The sequence below is a fragment of the Pseudochaenichthys georgianus genome, chromosome 14 (assembly GCF_902827115.2).
Source record: "Pseudochaenichthys georgianus chromosome 14, fPseGeo1.2, whole genome shotgun sequence".
Classification (NCBI taxonomy): Eukaryota; Metazoa; Chordata; class Actinopteri; order Perciformes; family Channichthyidae; genus Pseudochaenichthys; species Pseudochaenichthys georgianus.
The window spans coordinates 8733904-8747962 of record NC_047516.1 but is presented as its reverse complement, the minus strand read 5'-3'; the positions used below and the strand labels follow the sequence as shown (position 1 = coordinate 8747962).

General features: G+C 37.9%; 1 long non-coding RNA gene across 1 annotated transcript; it reads right to left on the bottom strand.

Moving 5' to 3' along the window:
* Nucleotides 1–3596: 3596 nt before the first annotated feature.
* On the bottom strand, nucleotides 3597–5723 carry LOC117458913 (uncharacterized). Its single transcript, XR_004553458.1, has 3 exons — nucleotides 5638–5723; nucleotides 5230–5345; nucleotides 3597–4677 (listed from the first exon to the last, which is right to left on the bottom strand). It is a non-coding gene; the product is annotated as an uncharacterized lncRNA (long non-coding RNA).
* Between the last annotated feature and the right edge of the window lie 8336 nt (nucleotides 5724–14059).

Here is a 14059-nt window from a genome sequence, read left to right as displayed (position 1 = left end):
CAAAAACAAAGTCTAAGCGCAGAGGGGACTGTGCTTTCTCTGCTACCGCCCCTAAACTGTGGAACGACCTGCCCTTGCTCATCAGACAGGCTCCCACACTGACTGTTTTTAAATCCCGTCTGAAAACCCACCTCTTCTCCTTGGCATTCAGAAACAAGTAGAGTGTTGCTTTTATTTGCTTTCAGTGGTCTATTGTTTTTATTATATGCCTGTTATTTATTTTTTAATTATTACGTTTATTCTGGTTTGTTTTGTGTTTGTATCTTGTATTTTAAATGTATTTATATTATGTTGTGTGAGCTTATCTCTCTGTACAGCACTTTGGTCTGAAGGTTTTTAAAGTGCTATATAAATAAAGTTGGATTGGATTGGATATCATACGCCAACTATTCCCATTGAGTTCTGAGTCCGAGTTTTGCGTGCATATGAGACGCAAATGGATACGGTCGGGTCTGAGAAGACCGGAAGCTGTGTGGTCCATAAAAACATGTTATTACTCAATATCAAGCCACGATTATTGATTTTATTTTAAATCGTATAAAATATGACCTTTTTTGTCGTCCGTGAGGAAAAGAAATGAGGCTCAGAGCCTCAGAATACTGAAATCTGTATTTTTTTTAAATCTTTTTTTCCTTCGAATTTGTTATCCTTTTCTAAATCACACACTGTTATTTACTCAAAAATAACACACAATTATTCTTGTTTTTATTTGTTTGATTAATAAACACAAGTTGGAGTCCGTCAGGACCGAGGGTCGGAGCAGCTAACTTGCTTCAGAGAATATTACACCGGGAAGTAAGTTTTCTCTCCGCTTCGCTTGACAAACCCCGTGATAGTCCTCAAGCTCTGTGATTGGATGTTTGAGTGTGCTCCGAGGGTTACGCCGAGCGTCGAACAGCACTTGAAATGGGATGGAACCACGGCAGACTGTCCAAAACTGGATTTGAACGGGTCCCCCCCTCCCCCACCCCGTCCCCAGCACTACACATGCTGGCTATTGTGTTTCGCAACATGTTCTCTATCTATGGCACGTCTCTACTGGGAGTTGTAGTTTTAAAAGACGTTTTCGTATTTCCCATAATAAGAAGTTGCCAGTATTAAACTGTGTACATCCCTGGAGATTTAGGGGATAGGAACACCCACATTTAAAACATATAATTAATAAATGGGTCAAAATTGCTTGTGTCCATAATGTGCAGCATTAATATATACCCACATGACTGCTAAGGTCAGAAGAGCTTTATTTAACAGCTGGTCTTATGTCTGTGACCCCTGTTGTTCATTGATAAGCCTGAAACATGCAATTGTCAAGGTTCAGAGGCAAATATGGCAGTAGCCATCGATCAACTTAAGATAAGATATACTTTATTGATCCCAAGTAGGACACATTTGAGTTACATCAGCATGTGTAACAGTTGTAAATATGCAGTGGTGTTTATTTGTAAATCATTTAGCATAATCACACAAATTCTGTGTTTTATATTTAATAATTCTGTGTTCTTTATTTATTGATTGTTCAATACCTGACAAGGCCGGAGATTAAATATCTACATACATCTTATAAGAGTATAATGTATAATATCAGATCAAATAAGTTCTTCAACATAGTTAACATTGCTGGACTTACACGAATATTGATAGATGTCTTGTTATGCATTGTTGAGGAACCTGCGACCCAAGTTTTTCATTCATTGCATAACTACACCGTTTGTGTATATGATAAGTCAATAAACCTTAGAAAATCTTGAAATCTTGAAAGGGATGTGCAAAATAGTCATTATATACAGTCTTTAATTAACTATTAGTAGAGAATAACGAGTAATGAATATACTTTATAGGGATCCTATTAATATCTAATAATAAAAATAATGAAATTCAATAACATGCTTTAACCACTAGGTGTCCCTTTCTATCAGCTGTGCACCGTTATGGTGTAAATACAGCCTATCTACCAATTGGATCAAATATACAAGTCAGCCAAATTAGTGTTGATACTGCAAGGAGACGTATTGTGTGAAAAGAAATGTAAGATGTTGTTTAATTGCTGATATATTTATGATCCACGTCACGTTTTCAGTGTTGTCGGCAGTTCCTCATGTTTGTTTAGAAGTCTTCTCATCAGGGCTCTATAAATAGAGAACTACGGCAGATATTTAATATTTAATGCAGCCGAACCGTGTATTACAATGCCGTTATGTGATGACTTTCAAAGAGAAAAGCAAGCACACTCGGAATAAAGTATTATTTTATTTGTAAAAAATGTTTTCGGTCTGTCTCCGGCATTTGTTTATGACGATGTGATGTGAGATGTAAGACTGGAATTGCACAGGAGAAAATAACGTATCTATGCCACAATTTTAGATGCGGATTTTGTTAAACTAATACGTTTGCGCTGTGGACCAACACTATACATTGACGGGGAAGGGGGTAGCAATGAAGATAACACCATTAAACAGTTACACAACATAACATAAATAATATCGATAGCAGCGTCCCTAGCAACCACCTTGGTAACAATGAAAACGTTGTATGGACACAATTTCCTGAAGTAATCTTCGTAATAACTAGCAAACTAAAGATCATGTACATCCACTGCACACATAATCTGAAATAAAAACTCATATTTCTCGCATCAAATGACATCAAAACGCATTTTAATGGCCAAACTAACTTTAAAATAGGCATTTTCCACCGAGAATAAAACGAAGTTCGGCCATGTTTTTTTTTTTCTGCAGGGAGAAATTTGAAGATCACATGACATTGGAAATGAATAGTGAAAAAAACATAGGGATCTTACAATTTCAAAGGCGTTTTTGTAGAAATACTACGTTCTACATTGTGGACCAACGTAGTTATTACACTTTTTTTGTGAGACTGGGTTGGGGAAACACCATATCCCAGCGTGCATTGCGGCTACAACATCCAATCATCGAGCTTGAACTGGGCCTACGTCTATTTCCGGTGACTTTATTTTGAAATTCAGTTCCTGACGGACGGCTAAAAAGCCCAATATTATAGAATTAAACTAATAAATAAAAACAAGGATAATTGTGTGTTATTGTTGAGTAAATAACAGTGTGTTATTTAGAAAAGGATAACAAATTCGAAGGAAAAAAGGATTAAAAAAAATACAGATTTCAGTATTCTGAGGCTCTGAGCCCCATTTCTTTTCCTCACTGACGGCAAAAAAAATCCGACATTATACTATTTAAAATAATATCAATAATCGTGGCTTGATATTGAGTAATAACATGTTTTTATGAACCACACAGCTTCCGGTCTTCTCAGACCCGACCGTATCCATTTGCGTCTCATATGCACGCAAAACTCGGACTCAGAACTCAATGGGAATAGTTGGCGTATGATAGGCACGCAAAATCGGACTTTAGTGTATCTATTGCACGCATTTTCCAATGTGTAAAGTCGTGTCATTTGTACGCAGACTGAAGAGAGTGGGTTGCTTAATACAGTGTCATTATTAGCTGTACACTACTGCTACTTCTGGCAGTATATGGTATCGCCACTAAAACTCAAGCCGGTAATGAGGTAAGCTTGTGATTCTTTGTAATAAAGGAGTGCATATTACAAAGGAAATTTCACTATGTGACTTTAATTAGAAAATATTCGAAAGTCAAGGTTATACAGACAGTAAAACACATATAGGCTATATCGTTTTTTATAAGATTATAAAACTAGGTTTGTCCTAATTGTCAGTATTGATTTGTAAACATTAGGCCAGTGGCAAACCGTCTTTTGAAATGAAGATGATAATTTTCAACAAGAAATTCAGAATTTTCACTTAAACATTGAAAGTGTAGTAATTACTGCACTAAGCTGGCATGACTGGGTCACATGATTTATAATAAAATAGTAAAATAAATTCATGAAATGGAATCAAATCAGAAATAAAAAATGATGTTCAATATAAGACATATTTCTTATCATTTCTTATAAAATACTTTTAGCATACTTTTCACAAAATGGTGGTGTTTAAAACAACATTGTTTTTGTGTCATTAAAAGGATCATTTATTCATGGTCCTATAGGGATATTTAACATTTAACACAAGGTTTAATTAAAGTCTACACAAATTCTAAAAATCTTACCATAACCAAAAAGCACATAGGCTTTTTTTTTACATTGTCCTGGAACAAATGGCAGCTGTTCTACATCTCAGCGATGACAGGTAGTATCGGGGCCTTAAACCTTTTGGGGCGTCTGCATGTGGGGCTACAGCCAGAGGCCCAGACCAAGACGCCCGTCTGACTGCAGAGACCCGTCTCGCTTTCTGCTTGTGTGTGTTTCACTTCATCTGCCTTTTGGTCAGAGCCAGTCACTCTTTCCTTAGCTGTCTTCCTGTTGTTTAAGATGTGAACCTGCATGTTCCCAAGCTCCCTCACAAGAATCTCGGCACGTTTTTGACCCTGATTTCCATCTGGTCTGGAGACAGAGGTATGATCAGTCAAGTCAAAATGGGAAAATTGCCACCCTGTCTCGTTCCCTTCCTCTGTCCATCCTCTGCGGGCCAGCCGGGCTGCGGTGAGGATGGAGTGGTTGAGGAGCTTCTCCTGGGGGTCTGAGAGAAGAGGCCTAGACATGGCCGACACCCAACCCTGGCGAGTACAGACTCTGGCTTACTGCGGTCTCAGGGACTCCAGGTTTGAGGCACTATATCACCTGTGAATCACAATAAAGCATTAGATTAGATGACATTATATCATAAGAGATTAGGGCATTGGTTCACAACATGGGGGTCCGGACTCCGACTAAGTGTCGCAGAGAGATTGTGAAAATTGTAGTGGAGTTGTAAGTCGTTTCAGCAACATTGACTTACACTTTTCTGCAAAATGAATGTAAGTCCAATATTCACTTTAGTTTTATTGTAACCAGAGAAATATCTTTCTATTAAGCTGCTCTCTGTTTCAGCCATGGTTTCAGCCAGTTACTTTTGTTTGTTGAAGTGCAGGTGCATTCAGTGGGTTTATTATTGAAAGACACTGAAACGTGCTGCAGAGTTGCTGTATACTGCAAAATTGGTTATATTTATCTTGGTTTAAGTGAGTAGCTGCAGCTCAGACATACCCTGTTCTTTCAGCCTGTCGCCACTAAGGGGAGGCAGAGATCCTGTGAAATATTGTTAAATTCACATTAAATTTCAAAGCACCTCTTCCTAGTAATCTCTTTCCTTCTGCGTTTCAATGGCAAATTACATAACCAATCTCAACTAACCTTTGTGTTTTAAACTGTTCTTGCAGATGTGTGGACAAAAGTAAAATCCTTCTCTGGATGTGGAGACCCTTGCATCAAATGCAGGATGTGGCAGTTGGCTCCTGGCTGCAAAGGAGCTGGAAGAAAACAAATACGATTGACATTACTAGTTGCAATTCCAATTTGTGACATACATTTAGGAAAATCCATACAAAATGATACACAAGAAATCAAAATGTTTTAATTTCATAGAATGATGCAGCCATAAATGTATCTAATCTAACATGTTAGGACAGTGAAAACATTGTATTCATTTACCAAATGTTTCAATCATGCAACAGCTCCAGAGTATACATAGTACATGCATAATGTACATTGTACACACATATTTACAACAACATTTAACATAAGTAAGGATTTAGGTAATACCAGGTTTCAGAGTGGGATTCTCATCGGGCTCATCTCTTCTTCTCTTCTTCCTCTCTCGACCGACTGAATCACCACTGCACTCTGAGTCTGGATCGACCCTCTCTCTCTCTCTCTCTCTCTCTCTCTCTCTCTCTCTCTCTCTCTCTCTCTTTCTTATCCCCATATATGTGAGCCTCACCAGGTCATCTTTTTGGTAGAACTATGTAATGAAAGGAGCAGAGGTTTGTGTATGTGTCTGCTATGTCAAGGTAAAAAAACGGATAAAAGCAATATCATGTATTAATATATAATACAAATAATCTTCCTGCTTTCCCTACACTCCACTGGCGCGATGCTAAACTCTGCAAACTCAGAGGAACACGTTTTTGGATTCGGTACAAAGGATTATGTTGACCATAGATGGACTGTACCCTCAGTCTGCAGGCTGCTGCTGTGCTGTCTGTTTGCTCTGATCTTTCTGTTCCTGCTGTGGACAAAGCTCCACGGTTAAGGTATGTGTCCACTGAGTGACAACATATTCCTGGCAACAGAGTAGCAGGGTTCAGGAAGTCACAGATTGGTTCAATAATCACATTGGACCTAAAATGGAAACCATTATACAATATGATAGAAACTTTATTGAATTCATAAAAAATGGTTGTTCATAAACCAATACTGGTCTCCAATTTCAGTTTGTGGACCACTTTTATGACAGTGCTGACATTGTTATATTTTAATCTCGTGATTGCAGCCTATCAGGATGAAATTCACCCACAAACAGCGCAGGAAAAGTAGCCTTATAACAATTGTTTGCACCAACAAGGTTTAAATCCTGTCTGCTCACAACTATTCCAACTATTTCACTTAAAGGTGGGGTAGGTAAGTTTGAGAAACCGGCTCGAGATCGCTAGAATTTGAAAATACACGACCGGAGAAAATCTGCCACTTCCTTATAGAGCCCCTCCTCCAACACACACGAACGCGCACATGACCAATGAGGGCACGAGATAAATGTGTGCCCCGATGGAAGGCTGACAGGCAGGTAGGCCATCCAGTTACTTTAGCCGGCTAAACGGATTGGTTGTACTTTTTACAGTATTACGGCTTCTACAGATGACATTTTTTTATGGATTTTTTGTCAAAGCACTTAAGATATTCATTGCTATCGGGATGTTAAGAGCATTCCATGGAATAGAACAAAAAGTGTATCTCGAGCCGGTTTCTGAAACTTACCTACCCCACCTTTAATCCGATTGTCATCCTACAAAAGCTACTTTTCACAAGTTGACTAGCAGCTAATTTGATAATCGATTAATCTATCGATTAATGAAACGATTAATCGACTATTCGGACTATTATGCCTTGCACAATTTCTCAAACGCTCTTATTTAGCCATCAACTTTTAGATTTAGCTTGAGGTTGTTTTAGGCATGTGGAAACTAACAATGAAGACAATAAAGATGAATACTTGATTCAAAAATACATATTATTAAATTAACTAAACACATTTTGAACAAAATTAACATTGCTTTTTATTTAAATTAAATAAATAATATTTCACATCAAAAGAAACAACAGTGTTTTAACAAATCGTATTAAATAATGTGATGACAGAACTGCAAACAGAATAGCTGAAACTTTAACAAAATAAATAACTCAGTTACCTCTAATCATTAACCCATGTTTGTATAATTGAGTTAACTCTGTGTGTTGCTGCTAGCATACATAATAGCCTACCTGACGTGGAAACGTTACTCGTGGATGGAGCTACAGAGCTACTAGAAAGACAGTCGAACCCGGTGCATTCCTCCGTCTGAATGTGGTGCACTTTTGCTAAATGTTTAGACAAATTGCTCATGTTATCGCCCTTACATGCTAAACTCTTATTGCACTTTTGGCAACGAACATCGAGACGGGTAAAGTTTAACCACACCTCGGAGTTCTCCCATCTCCACAGTGTGTTGCTGCATGTAGCAGCTGCGTGTGTGTAAACTGCCCCGCCCCCTCGCACACAGACGGGGGAGAGAAAGATCTCTCTTCTGGATTGGAAAGATCGAAAATACATCATAGACGCATTTGTTTATTTTTTTGCATATTAGAAACGAGTTGGCGACACTAAGACTGCGATATAATGCTTATGTAGCAATAATACATGACATGTATTTTTTAAATGTCTCCGGTACCGATAAAAAGACCAATAACGTTGGAGATTAACGGCGCGTGATGACGTCACCAACGAATCGACGACTGAATTAGTTGGCAACTAATTTGGTAATCGATTTTAATCGATTAAGTCGATTAGTTGTTGCACCCCTACTATCCATAAAATATCTGGATAAGGTTCACGTAGAAAAAAAAGTTGGTCAGTTCACTCAGTTGCTGGCTCATGGTAGCCATCTATCTGGGTGAAAGGTGAAAGGAAAGCTGTTGAATACCCAGTCGTATTGTCAGCATATCTATTGAATGGAACAAATTAAAAAGTGAGGCCTGCAGTGTAAAAACTGATTAATTTATTTTTCTTCATTGCCAACCAATCAATCTCAATGACACCCACAGTGTAATGATGCAGGAAATACTCACCAGATGCTTGAGATTTTAGTTTTTTGACATTTGCCTAATTTGTTGACAATTATAAAACAATCGAGAATAAACCAACCCTTAAGGCATTTGATGTATTTTTTTAATTCAGAAAATAATTTATAACATCTCAAACTCATACAATTCTTAAAGTATTTTCATCTTGTTTGCAGGGAATTCCCAGCCCTCATTTAGATGCAATCCTTCAGCAATACTGCTGTAACATTTCCTTCAATCTTTCTGTGATGTTATCTTTTGACAGCTACTTATTTTGGGCCTGTGGGGGAAACTTCTGTGTAGCAATGCAGGAGGAGTCACCGACTCAAAGGAGACACGGGGAGAGCTGGAGCTTTGATGGCAAACACTGATGGGTTTATTTGGAGCTTCGGCCGTAGAATTCACAAAACAAGTCCAAGAGCCAGAGGTTCTGACTTCACGGTAGAGTTGCCACGTTAATTCTGAAGAACTCTACCCCAGACCCATGTATTTAGCTAGTTCAGAGAGAATAATCAACATTGTGCATAACAAGATAGAATCATACCTCTATCAGCTGACGCCAACAGGCAGGAACAGGGAGACAAAACACTGAGAGCACAGCAGCCAAGGTTACAGGTGCGTGTGCTCAGTTAGGACAGTATATTAACTGATAAACTGGGTCAAAGTTATGGGCCTTGGAAAATATTTCCTCAACAGGGCTACAGCTGAGGTTGAAAAAATAATTCCTTTTTTCATTCTTGCACTTTGAGTCTGCCAAAAGGTTGTGAAATGCTCTGTAAACATTCCTAATAACTCTAAAACAGGACTGTATGTCCCCACAAACAAAACATTTCCTGCTTCAAGAAGCTGATGATGAACACTGCTGATTGTAAACAGGTAGGGGTTAGGACAGCTCTAAAATTAATCCGTTAACAGAAAGTGAAATAGCGATAAAAACACAAAATGATATCCTTATTATACTCTCTGACTCTGACTCTGTCAAAAAACAACAATTTATTTTAAAAATTAGATAAAATATTTATTTAAATGGTGAAATATCCAAAACTTCAGCGTACATCATAATAAATGAGCTGACATATTCCAACTAAGCTGTTGAAGGAAGTTTTTCCATTAATTAGCACTTCTTTATTAAATATTATGAATATGTCTTTATTATCAGGCTATGTTCCACAATCATTTAAAGTTGCAGTAATAAAACCGCTTCTTAAAAAGCACAACCTCGATCCAGAGGTTTTAGCCAACTATAGACCTATTTCTAATCTTCGTTCCTCTCAAAAATTCTCGAGAAAGCGGTCGCAAAACAGTTGTGTGATTACTTAAAAAACAATGATTTATTTGACGATTTTCAGTCTGGCTTTAGAACACATCATAGCACAGAGACAGCTCTGGTTAAAGTCACAAATGACATTCTAATAGCCTCAGACAAGGGACTTGTCTCTATTCTTGTTTTGCTCGATCTCAGTGCTGCATTTGATACTATCGACCATGATATCTTATTGCAAAGACTAGAGCACTTAGTTGGCATACAGGGAACTGCTTTAGGCTGGTTTAGGTCCTATCTATCTGAACGCTCTCAGTTTGTACGTGTTAACGATGAATCTTCCACGCAAACCAAAGTTAGCCATGGAGTGCCACAGGGCTCAGTGCTCGGACCTATTTTGTTCACATTATATATGCTTCCGTTAGGCAATATTATAAGGAATCATTCTGTAAACTTTCATTGTTATGCGGATGATACTCAACTATATTTATCAATCAAGCCTGATGAAATTAATCATCTAAATAAAATTCAAGACTGCCTTAAGGACCTAAAAACGTGGATGACCTTAAACTTTTTGATGTTAAACACGACCAAAACTGAAGTTATTGTATTTGGCCCGAATCTACGAAACAAATTATCTAAAGATATACTAACTATGGATGGTATTAATTTGGCCTCCAGTGAGACTGTAAGGAATCTTGGTGTTATATTTGATCAGGATTTATCCTTTAACGCCCACATAAAATCAATTTCAAGGACCGCCTACTTCCATCTACGTAACATTGCAAAAATCAGGCATATCTTGCCTCAAAACGATGCAGAGAAACTAGTCCATGCATTTGTTACTTCTAGGCTGGATTATTGTAACTCTTTATTATCAGGGAGTACCAAGAAGTCAGTCAAGTCGCTTCAGCTGATTCAAAATGCTGCAGCTCGTGTACTAACCAGAGTTAGGAAATGGGACCACATTACTCCTGTTCTGGCTTCCTTACACTGGCTCCCTATAGAACACAGGATAGAATTTAAAATTCTTCTTTTCGCCTACAAAGCCCTTAATGGGCAGGCGCCATCTTACCTTAAAGAACTCATTATACCCTACTGTCCTACTAGGGCATTGCGTTCCAAGAATGCAGGGTTGTTGGTTGTTCCTAGAGTCTCTAAAAGTACAATGGGAGCCAGAGCCTTTTCTTATCAAGCTCCACATTTGTGGAATCAGCTTCCAGTTTGTGTTCGGGCGGCAGACACCCTATCCGTTTTTAAGAGTGCGCTTAAGACCTTCCTTTTTGATAAAGCTTATAGTTAGGGCTGATTAGATTCAGCCCCTAGTTTTGCTGATATAGGCTTAGTTTGTCGGGGGACATCTTACTTCTTCCTTCTCTCTGTCTATACCTGTGTACTCTCATGTTCCGATTAACCCAGCTTCCCCACATTTCTTTCTTTTTGGTGTCTATATACGCCGGGATCCGGAGTCATGGATGATCCTGCGGTCCTGTGTCCTGGATCGCGAGCCCTGGATCTTGAGTCGTGGCTGTGGTCCTGGATCATCGGTCCTGGATGGATATCCTCGTGGATTCATCTTCCTATTATACACACATGCATTTCCAATTTACACACGGCATCTATTGCACGTCTGTCCGTCCTGGGAGAGGGATCCCTCCTCTGTTGCTCTCCCTGAGGTTTCTCCCATTTTTCCCTTTAAACTGTGGGTTTTCTCCGGAAGTTTTTCCTTGTACGATGTGAGGGTCTAAGGACAGAGGGTGTCATATTGTCATACTGATATTCTGTACACACTGTGAAGACCACTGAGACAAATGTAACATTTGTGATATTGGGCTATATAAATAAACATTGATTGATTGACATATACTGTAACCACTGAATCTTAGAACAGTTACTGTTACTACAACACAGAGGAAGTGTTATTAAAAGATGTTTCTTGTAAACTTGGTTATAATCAGCTGGTGTGCCGATAAATCACTGAGGCTAGAACAAGTACAATGCTCATTCAAATAACAATGTATTGAGACATTTCCATGTGAGGCTTCAATGTGTGTGTCACCTCATTTGAAATGAAGATGAAGAGGACATTACAGCTTTCTTTGTCTGCTGGACAGGAATGCTAGGTAAGACAGGTCAGTGCCAACAGAGATTAGACTTGCATTAAGCACTGAATAAAACACAATTTAATCCTTTACCTTATTTGACATTGCACCCTTTTATTAACAGCATGTGTCTGCTATTTCGCCTTGTTATTGTTGTCCTCTTCATGTTGCTTTGTTCAGTTACAGCTAGTATTATATCTTTCATTCACAGCCTTTACTGTGGTTTGTGGCTCGCAGATGCAATTGTGCCTCATTAAAAGATTTCTTCGTCATATTTAAAAAGGAAGGGAAATGTTTATTTGTTCCCGATCATATTCCTCTATTGTTTGGTCCCAAAACCACCTTGCATGACCTCCACCTGGTCCATTATTTAGCACTTTCCAAGTCAACAGGAATGATTAATTCAATCCCTGCCATTATAACCTACTGCAAAAAGGACTTGCAGCTGCTCTCCAACACAATGTCTTATAAATGTAACCAAGAAGCTTTCAGTTTAAGAGACTGTTGTGCCAGAATAAAATAACAAAGTGGTTGTTGGTTACTTTTCCTATAAGAAATCTCTTGTGCTCATGCAAATAATGATGGTCCTCCAGAAGGCAAAAGGGGTAGGATTCCGTAGTAATTAAGGGTGGTTAAGGTGGGTGGTTGTGTGTACTTGAGCGTGGGATTTTGACTCTTGATTAGTCGATGCTTGTCTTGTTCTTTCTTCTCTTCCATTAATAGAAACCAAGTTTACAGTTTTCTCTATTTTTTTATATGTCTTGAATACTTTGCTGCAATGACGGTATATCGATAATATGCAAGCTTCTTTTCAAGCTATTTGTAAAAAGCTTCTGTGCAACAATGATTGATCATGTTTTGACATTTACCCAAATCATGAATTTAAACCAATTTCATTTTTTTGTATTTGTCCCGCTCATGGCACGCAAAACCAAATGTACAATAATTGCCAACAAAACATGACTCTACCAAAACACCATTGAGTGAAAAGGAGCAGGGAGAAGAATACAATCCTATGTGACCTGTCCCTTTCTAAAAAACACAAAATAAATACCAAACATAACAGTATCTTAGGATGTGTGTGTGTGTGTGTGTGTGTGTGTGTGTGTGTGTGTGTGTGTGTGTGTGTGTGTGTGTGTGTGTGTGTGTGTGTGTGTGTGTGTGTGTGTGTGTGTGTGTGTGTGTGTGTGTGTGTGTGTGTGTGTGTGTGTGTGTGTGTGTGTGTGTGTGTGTGTGTGTGTGTGTGTGTGTGTGTGTGTGTGTGTGTGTGTGTGTGTGTGTGTGCGTGTGTGTGTGTGTGGAGCTCCACGGATTGACCAATGGGTCCATTTGGGTCGTTGTTACGTCACTTAGTACCAGAAAGAAAATGAGAAATCTCCAACGAGGCGTTCTGGGGCAGCATAGACAGGTATTTTCTCCTTAGCAAAAAAATCTATAGAATACTATAGAAAAATCTATGGACGAATTCTATAGACATTTTCTGTAGAATACTACAGGATTTTTGCGGATATACTATAGAAATTGCCTACGTGTTTTACTATAGATTCTGGGAAATAATCTATAGAATACTATAGTACTATAGAAAATATATACTGTGTAGATTTTTTGTAGAAAATAATCTATAGAATCCTATAGAAAACCCCATGGATGCTTTCTATAGAACTGTTCAGTAGAATACCATTCTGTAGAATACTATAGAATTTGTGACCTATATTCTATAGAATCTGTGGACATTTCTATAGAATACTATAGAATGTTTGCAGATATTTTATAGAATTTACCTATGGATTTTACTATAGATTCTGCAAAATAATCTATAGAAAAATCTATTGATGTTTCTATAGAATATACTGCAAGATAGTGGCAAATATTCTATAGAATTCACCTATGAATTTTACTATAGATTCCACCAAATAATTTATAGAATCCTATCGAAAATTGCTTTTGTTTTTAGTGTTGTCACGATACCAACATTTTGGTTTCGATACCGATACCAAGTCAAGAATTGCGATTCCGATTCTTTTTCGATACTTTTCTTAAAAAAAGGGAAACACGGAATATCGGCTTTAAAATTAGGAATAATAGATGATTTTAGCCGTCAGAACAACAAAAGCAGCAGTGTTACTAAGAACAGAAACGCCAAAGAGTCACATCTAATATAAATATATATAAAAGCATTTATTTTAATTGTGTAGCAGTGAGTTTAACATTTTGGCAGCACTGTTGAGCATTTTGAAAATGTATTTTCATGCCTCTGTGCTTAGTCTTTCTATCTTTATAGCCACTGGTGTAAAGTAACTAAGTTCATAAACTCAAGTACTACTTGGGTACAATTTTGAGATACTTGTACTTTATTTAAGTATTTCAATGTTTCTTTTGCTACTTTGTACTCCACTACAGTTCAGAGGTACATGGTGTACCTTTACTCCACTACATGTATTAATACCTTTAGTTACTTCACGGATGTGGATGAATGATGTGAAATATAATCAACACTTAAATCAGA